General features: G+C 39.4%; 1 non-coding gene across 1 annotated transcript; it reads left to right on the plus strand.

Moving 5' to 3' along the window:
* The first annotated feature begins 430 nt into the window (after positions 1–430).
* Positions 431–538, plus strand: LOC112773609 (small nucleolar RNA R71). Its single transcript, XR_003188151.1, has one exon. It is a non-coding gene; the product is annotated as a small nucleolar RNA R71 (small nucleolar RNA).
* The last annotated feature ends 8,807 nt before the right edge of the window (positions 539–9,345 follow it).

A 9,345-nucleotide genomic window follows, 5' to 3' on the forward strand; every position in this document is an offset into this window, starting at 1 on the left:
GGTGGTTCTTCCAACCAGAATTATAGGTTTTGGAGTAAGGATCATTAGCTTGCCTAGATGAGTTTCCAAGGTAATTAGCTTCCTCCCAGTTAGCCCCTTCTTCTGTCTCCAAATATTCTTGAGGTGATGATTGAGTGTGGATAGCTACAGCCTGAGTCTTCTCCATTTGTTTGGTCAATTTAGCCAGTTGCTTGGTGATCATCTTGTTCTGGGCCAAGATTGCATCCATATGGTTCAATTCTAAGACTCCCCTGTTGTTGCTTCTGTCCGAGGCATAAAAATACTCATTGTCAGCCACTGTCTCTATAACATCAATGGCTTCTTCAATGGTCTTCTTCTTATTTAGGGAACCTCCAGATGAGTGATCTACAGCTTTCCTTGATTCACAATTCAGCCCTTCATAGAAGATGTGAATTTGCACCCACTCATTAAACATGTCAGGGGGGCATTTCTTTGTCAAGTCTTTGAATCTCTCCCAGGCTTCATAAAGAGTTTCACCATCCTGCTGTCTGAATGTTTACACTTTAGTTCTTAGCCTGTTTGCTCTTTGTGGAGGGTAGAACCTTGTCAAGAATCTGCTCATTACATCTTCCCAGGTTGTCAAGCTTTCCTTCGGGAATGATTCTAGCCATTTTGATACCTTTTCTCTCAAAGAAAATGGAAACAGTAGCAATCTATAGGTGTCAGGATGAACACCATTAGATTTAACCGTGTCACATATCCTTTGGAATTTAGTGAGATGCTCATTAGGATCCTCTTGTGCACTTCCTCCAAAAGAACAGTTGTTTTGGACAAGAGTTATGAGCTGAGGCTTTAATTCAAAATTATTAGCATGGATGGTTGGCCTCTGAATGCTGCTACCACAATTTCCTGGATTCGGATTGATATATGATACCAAGACTCTCCTCTCTTGCCCAGCAGGGTTAGCTCCACCTCTTCTGGCATGGTTGTTCACCTCTTCTTCATGATGGTTTTCCATATTATCCTCCATGGTTATATCAAAGTATTCCTCATCTTCTTCTGCACCAACAACTCTTTTTCCTCTTGCTTCCCTCCTTAATCTCAAGAAGGTTCTTTCCGGTTAACTATCAAATGAGGTTGAAATTTCTTTTCTCCTACCTGTCATACAATGGACAAGTACAAGAAACAGCAAGTGTAGAGTCTACTAAACAAAGTATAGTTAGCTTGGTTAGAGCAATTTATCAAATGGTTAGTGGGTTAGCTTGCTGGAAAGTAAAAAAGTAAGGTAAAATTAAAGAGAAATAACTCACAGAAAATTGCAGAGAATAAAATGAACAACTGAAATTAAATTGCATTAATCAAAAGAAAAAGCAAAGTGCTCAATCTAGTTATCCTTCAATTTAGTAATTGTCAATACAAAACCAATCCTCGGCAATGGTGCCATAAACTTGATGCGCGGAAACTGTCTCTCAACAAATTTCCTTCCAACAAGTGTACCGAATTGTCGTCAAGTAAAAACTCACAAAAGAGTGAGGTCGAATCCCACAGGGATTGGTAGATCGATCAATTATAATTGGTGAATTATACTAGTTGAGCGAAATCAGATTTGGTTGAGAATTTGCAGAAAGTAAAATTGGCGAGAAACTTAAATTGCAAGAAATTAAAGGAACAGAAAATTAAATTGTAGGGAATTAAAGTGCAGAAGCTTAAATTGCAAGAATGTAAACAGGAAAGGGGAATTAGCATGAAATTAAGGAGCAGAAAGTAAAGAGAATGGGTAGATCAGAGAATGAGGGATTCATTGGGTTCAGGAGATGTACAATTCTCTGGATCAAATTCATTTTCATCTCTTCCGCAATCAATGCATTCATTGATCTCCTTGGCAATCTTAAGTGATTGGATCCCAATTCCTTGGTTCACCAATCTCTCTAAGCATGAACAATTACCCAATTCCTTGATTTAAGTGCTCATGGGAAGAGATGAAGTTTGGTCAATGATTATACCACACAAATTCATAGATCAAAGTATTGGTAGGATTACATGTCACTATATCCATCCAAACCCCAATCTAATCCAATGTTAGAAAGCAATTCTAGCATGATCTCCTCATTCCTTTTCCAACGTTCTGAGGAGATCCAATTATGAATAGCTTGTTTCCCAAGATAATTATTCAATTGGATGAAGACCAAAAGCTTTCTAGTAAAATCAAGAGAAAAGAAAGAAGAAGATAAATGAAAACTAATATTGATCCATTGAATTACACAGAGCTCCCTAACCCAATGAAAGGGGTTTAGTTGTTCATAGCTCTCAAATTGGAAATTGGAATTAAACGATACATTCTGGAATTTAACTAACAGAGAATGAAAAATACAAAAGATGTAAAAATGCCCAGTAGCTGAAAAGTGAAAAGAAAAGGGAAAAGTCCTCTCTAACTTAAATTCAAAGCTATTTATACACTTTCTTCCATTGATCTTCTAGCTTTGAATTGGGCTTTTGGCCTTGATGAAATTGGGTTGAAAATGGCTCCAGTTGGTTTTCCTAGATGTTGAGAAGAGATCTGTGTGAATTTTGAATCCAGATGCTTCACGTTTGAGTCAACGTTTGAGGGCCAACGTTGACTCAAATGCCATATAGAACTAAACCAGCAAAACCAGAAAGCTTGCTGTCATTGGCGTTTGACTCAACGTTGGAGGCCACTGTCAGCTAACCCATGCGTACGCGTACCGTGCACTTCCGCGCAAAAGGGTTAAAATTCTCATCCACGCATACGTGTACTGCACGCGTGCGCGTGGATGCAAGATTTTCATTTTGCAGTTTAAAAACAAAGTTGGGGACGTTGGACTCAGCGTTGGACCTCCAACGTTCCCTCCAACATTGGCATTTTCATGCGTACGCGTACTGTACGCCTACGCGCACATTGCCGTTTTTTTCATTCGCGCGTACGCGTCACTGGCGTGTACGCGTCGATTCAAAATTCTCGACTCCAACTTCTAGGCTTGGCATCGCGGACGTTGGAGGCAGCGTTTGAGGCAACGTTGGACCTCCAACGTTTGATTTTGGCGCATACGCGTACCGTGCGCTTCCGCGCAAAAGGGTCAAAAATGCCCATTTACGCGTACGCGTACTGCACGCTTCCGCGCGGACATCAAAATTTGCTTTTTTACCCGTACGCATCATAGACGCGCACGCGCCAGTCAAAATTCACTTAGCTCCAGAATTGAAGTTTTTATCGCCACATTGGTGGTAACGTTGGATGTCCATCGCTACCTCAAACGTAATCATCAGCCACCATGCAAAGAAGTGCTCTGTTTCTCTTCCAACGTTTGAGGCAACGTTGGTGGTCCAGCTTGGCCACCAACGTTGCTTCCTCCTCATCCTTTCCATGCTCCTTCTTCAACCTTCCTCCATACTTTCTTTCATCTATCATCAAACAATGAATGCATCAAAGCCTTGCTAAAGTCATGAGAATTCTTATCATTCTTAGCATACAAGTAATCATAGCATAAATCATCATGAAATTGTATCAAATTACTCATGGTTGAATGAATATAGGCATACATGAATTTCTACCTAATTTGCTTACTTATAGCTCAAGAAAGTACATAAAACCTATTAAAAATAAGGAAAAAGAATAGTTAAACTAGCCTAAGATGCCCTGGCATCATTAGCCGTCTGAGAGATATATAATCAAACTGGCAGTTTGCGCTTTCCAGTCACGTATTCACACGAACCCAAGTAGATACGGGTGGTTGTTAGGCACGCAGTCCTAGTATGATGAACAGAGCTGATTGTCACTGATCATCCTATTCACCATGTTGAAGAACGAGTATACATCTTAGAAATAAATTAAACACAGATCGAAGAGAAACAGTAGTACTTTTATTAATTTATAGGACTCAGCAAGGCCCCTCCCCTCAACCTAAGAGGTTTAGAAACTCATTCTGAAAGGAAATACAATGATGAAAACGAAAATATGGTGTAAAGTCTAGATGATGTTGTGTGAATAACATAAATTTAATCCCTTAAATACTAAACAAATGACTAGTAAGAGTAAAATAGTCTTTTTAGTGCTAAAATCCACTTCTGGGGCCCACTTAGTGAGTATTTGGGCTGAGTTTTGATGAGATCCATGTGCTATGAGGTCTCTAGGACGTTGAACGCTGGCTAGGGGGTCCTCTTTGGGCGTTTGGACACTGGTCTCTTCTCCTTGGGCGCTGGACGCCTGTAAGGGGGCAGGAGGCTGGCGTTGGACACCAGTTTTGGGCCTTCTAATCTGAAGCAAAGTATAGACTATTTTACATTGCTAGAAAGATTTGGAAGTCAACTTTCCATAGCCATTGAGAAAGCTCCATTTGGACTACTGTAGCTCCAGAAAAGTCCTTTTGAGTGCAAGGAGGTTAGATCTGGACAACATCTGCAGTGCTTTTTCTGTCTCTGAATCAGACTTTTGCTCCAGCTCTTCAATTTCAGCTAGAAATTACCTGAATTTGCAGAAAAATACACAAACTCAAAGTAGAATCCAAAAATGTTAATTTAACACTAAAACCTATAAAAACTTAATAAAAACTAAACAAAACATACTAAAAACTATATGAAAACAATGCCAAAAAGCATATAAAATATTCACTCATCACAACACCAAACTTAAACTATTGCTTGTCCCCAAGCAACTAAAAACACAGTAGGATAAAAATAAAATTAAGATACAATAAATCTCAGAGTTTCTAATGAAGCTCAGTTACAATTAGATGAGCGGGACTTAATAGCTTTTTGTTTCTGAATAGTTTTGGCATCTGACTATCCATTGAAACTTAGAATGGTTGGCATCTTTAGGAACTTAGAATCCAGATGATATTATTGACTCTCCTAGTTCAGTTCTTTTTTATTCTTGAACACAGCTTTCAGAGTCTTGGCCGTGACCCTAAGCACTTTATTTTCCAGTATTACAACCGGATACATAAATGCCACAAACACTTTAACTGGGTGAACCTTTTCAGATTTTGATTCAGCTTTGCTAGAATCCCCAGATAGAGGTATCCAGAGTTCTTAAGCACACTCTTTTTGCTTTGGATCACGACTTTAACCGCCCAGTCTCGAGCTTTTCACTTGACACCTTCATGCCACAAGCACATGGTTAGGGACAGCTTGGTTGAGCCGCTTAGGCCAGGATTTTATTCCTTTAGGCCCTCCTATCCACTGATGCTCAAAGCCTTGGATCCTTTTTACCCTTGCCTTTTGGTTTAAAGGGTTATTGGCTTTTTCAATCTGCCCTCCTTTTCCTGCATTTTTGGGCAATAATGGATTTTTCTGCTTTTTACTTACTTATTTATTTTTTTCAATTTTTTTTCTTTTTTGCATGCATAAATTTTTTTCTTTTGCAACATGCTTTTTTTTCTTTTTCTTTTTGCTGCTTTTTTTTTTGCTTCAAGAATCAATTTTTGGATTTTTCAAAATACTAATAATACTTTTCCTTTTTCATCATTCTTTCAAGAGCCAACATTCTAAAATTCTAACTTCAAATATGCACTGTTCATTCATACATTCAGAAAACAAAAGTAATGCCACCACATCAAGATAATTGAACTATTCTTATTTTAAACATAAAATTCATGTATCTCTCAATTCTTTTCAAATAAAATTTTCTTTTAAGCAAGATGAGAGATATATAGAATATTTTACATCTTTAAGACATCAATGCAAATGATCATGCAACAAGAACAAGAGAATAGACAATACAACATAATAGAAAACAGAAAAATAATAAAAAGAAAGGAAGTAAAAGAGAACGAATCCACCTTTAATGGTGGCGGCTAGTACTCCTCCTTGAGGATCTAATGTGATGCTTGATCTCTTCGATGTCATTCCTTTGCCTTTGTTGTTCTTCCCTCATAGCCCTTTGTTCTTCCCTTATGGCTCTTTGATATTCTCTTATTTCATTGAGGGTGGTGGAATGCTCTTGATGCTCCACCCTCAATTGCTCAATATTAGTGCTTAGTTCTCCAAGAGAAGTCTGCCATTGATCCTAATAGCTTTGAGGAGGAAAATACATCCCTTGAGGCATCTTAGGGATCTCATGTTGAGGCGGCTGCACAAGCTCTTGTGTATGATCTCTAGTTTGCTCCATCCTCTTCTTAGTGATGGGCTTGTCCTCCCCAATGAAAATATCTCCTTCTATGATAATTCCAGCTGAATTGCATAGATGACAGATGAGGTGTGGGAATTCCAACCTTGCATTGGTGAAAGGTTTCTCAACTATCTTGTACATCTCTTGAGGAATCACCTCATGTAATTCCACCTCACTTCCAATCATGATGCAATGGATCATGATGGCTCTATCAACAGTCACTTCTGACCGATTGCTAGTGGGGATGATGGAATGTTGGATGAATTCCAACCATCCTCTAGCTATGTGCTTTAGGTCAAACCTTCTTAGTTGAATGGGCTTGCCTTGGGAATCCCTTTTTCACTTGCTCCTAGTGTAAGCATATGGGTCTCCTTGCATCAGAGGCAAGTTGAACGCCAACCTTACACTTTTCGGGCTGAAATCTAAGATTCTCCCTCGGACCATGGTGCTCTAATTCCTTGGATTTGGGTTCACACTGGTGTCATGGTTTTTAGTAACCCATGCATTAGCATAGAATTCTTGCACCATTCGAATCCCAACATCTTGAATGGGATTAGTTAGGACTTCCCAACCTCTTCTCCGGATCTCTCTTCAGATTTTCGGATACTCATTCTTCTTGAGCTTGAAAGGGACCTCAGAGATCACTTTCTTCTCTGCCACTACTTCATAGCAGTGGTCTTGATGAGCTTTGGTGATAAATCTCTCCATCTTCCAAGACTCAGAGGTGGCGGCTACTGCCTTTTGTTTCCTCTTTCTAGAGGATTCTCCAACCTTGGGTGCCATGAATGGTAATGAAAAGAAAAAAAGCTAGGCTTTTCCAACATCAAACTTAAAACTTTGCTCGCCCTCGAGCAAAAAATAAAGAAAAGAGAAGAATGGAGTAGAAGAAGAAGAAAATAGAAGAAGATAGAGGGAGAGAGAGGGCTCGGCCAATTGGGGTTTATGAGTGTATGAGAGGTGTGTGTCTGAAGGGGTATGAAGATGGGTATTTATAGGAGTGGGGTAGGGTAGGTTTGGCCATGGGTTAGGTTTTGGGTGGGAAATTTGATTTTGAAGTGGGTGGTAGTTGGTGGGAGTTATGATGGTTTTGGGAAAGCGGTATGGATGTGATTTGGCTAGGGTTTACAGGGAGGTGATGGGGAAGTGTGAAAGTAAGTGGGATAGGTGAAGATGCTGTGGGACCCACTGATCCTGAGAGGCTTAGGGAATTCAAATTCCCTGCTCTTTACACTGGCATTTGAATGCCCAGGGTCTGCTCTCTGGCTGGCGTTCAACGCCAGCAATGCTGCCCATTTGGGGCATTGGATGCCCAGCCAGAGCTCCCTGGCTGGCGTTCAACTTTTAATAACACTATATCCAGAGTATTCTGTTTTCACTGCTACACAATTCTGTCTCTGTTCTAACTGCTGCATATGATCATGAACCTAAAAATAACTGAAAGAAAAACAAAATGAAAGAAAATGAAAATAATTAATTAAGGTTGGGTTGCCTCCCAACAAGCGCTTCTTTAACATCATTAGCTTGATGGTTAGCTCCTTACGGATGTGAATATGGGCTCAGATTTTCGCCACTTACAGTGAAATTTTTTCCTGTCTTCTCATGAATGAGCTCCACATGCTCTAGAGATAGGACACGACTCACTGTATATCGTTAGACTGGCTTCTTAGTGAAGACAACTCTCATACCAGGTGAGAGGCCTTTAGTTTTGACTTTCTTATCCTTCCAGCCTTTAGGTACTTTCTTCTTAGTACCTTTGTGCTTAGAGCTTATTGATGGCTGATAAACCCCAATTTCGTGGTTTATCTTGTGCTTATTTTAGGGGATTTTATCACCTTTTATCACATTTATTCAATGAAATACCATGGTTTTGTAATTCTCCCTTAAATTATGCTTAAGTGTAAAAACATGCTTTGTAGACCTCTAAATTGGTAATTTTAACTCATTTTAATTTCATTCGATTCTTTGATGTGTTTGTTGAGTGATTTCATGTTCATAAAGCAAGTATTGGATGAAAGAAATGATGAGAAAAGCATACAAAGTGGAGAATGCATGAGGAAACAAGAATTGGAAATGCATCGATGGGCGTGCAAGCGTACAAGGCGCGCCCGCGCAGAAGTGACATTGCATAGCGACGTGCACGCGTACATGACGCGTATGCGCAGATGAAGAAATATCCAATCGACGTGCACGCGCACATGGCGCGTACGCGCTGATACTCGCACGTGACCCATTTAAAGGCAAAACACTGGAGGCGATTTCTGAGCTACCCAGGCCCAAATCCAACTTGTTTCTGAGTGTATTTCATGCAGAATTGAAGCCCAAGCAAAGGGGGAGCAATTAGTTAGTCAACATGAGCCTTAAGTTAGTTTTCTAGAGAGAGAAGCTCCCTCTTATCTCTAGAATTAGGTTAGGATTAGGTTGAGTTGTCTTGAATCTTGAATTAATTACTTGATTTCATCTTGTTTCTTTTACAATTTTTCATTTCTACATCTTGACTTTCTTAGTTGTTATGTTAATTTCCCATTTTGCTCTCTTTTATGTCGATGAACATTGTGGATCTAATTTCCTTTTAATGCAACTTTATGTTTCAATGTCTCTTTTATGTTTGTCTTCATTGATATTGTTGAGTTCTTGCTTATGTTAGTTATGGGTTTCCTTAATTTTAGCATTTTGTGATGTTTACTTTTATTGCACATTAGGTGTTTGATAGAATGCTTCCTATAGTTTTTGAGTAGTTCTCTTGACCCTTGGCCTAGGCTAAGGGAATTGAGTGATCTTGAGTCCTTGGGCTTCATTGAATTGGTAATTCCAGAACCCTTAGGGATCAATTTGATAACCATTGACTATACCCTACTACTAAGTTGATTAGTAGCTAGGTTGGGACTTATGGATTGATGTTGATCAAGCCATTCGATGTACTCCAAGCCTAGGAGTAGATATTACCTACTTAAGGCTTTAGTGAGTAGACCTAATGCGCTCGGTTCCTCATAATTATTAATATTTGAATTGTTGACAAGGATAGTGATCTAAGTTACCTAAGTCTTAGCCAAGAGTTCTTTATCTTGCTTTCTTTAATTACTTGCTTGATTTACTTTTTCTTGTTCCTCTTATAAACCAAAACCCTTTTGCCCCTTTTGGGGTTTGCTATTTGGTGCACGAAATCACAATCACACTTTTGCAATTTCGCACAACTAACAAGCAAGTGCACTGGGTCGTCCAAGTAATACCTTACGTGAGTAAGGGTCGATCCCACGGAGATT

This window comes from Arachis hypogaea, chromosome 18 (genome assembly GCF_003086295.3).
Source record: "Arachis hypogaea cultivar Tifrunner chromosome 18, arahy.Tifrunner.gnm2.J5K5, whole genome shotgun sequence".
NCBI classification, from domain to species: domain Eukaryota; kingdom Viridiplantae; phylum Streptophyta; class Magnoliopsida; order Fabales; family Fabaceae; genus Arachis; species Arachis hypogaea.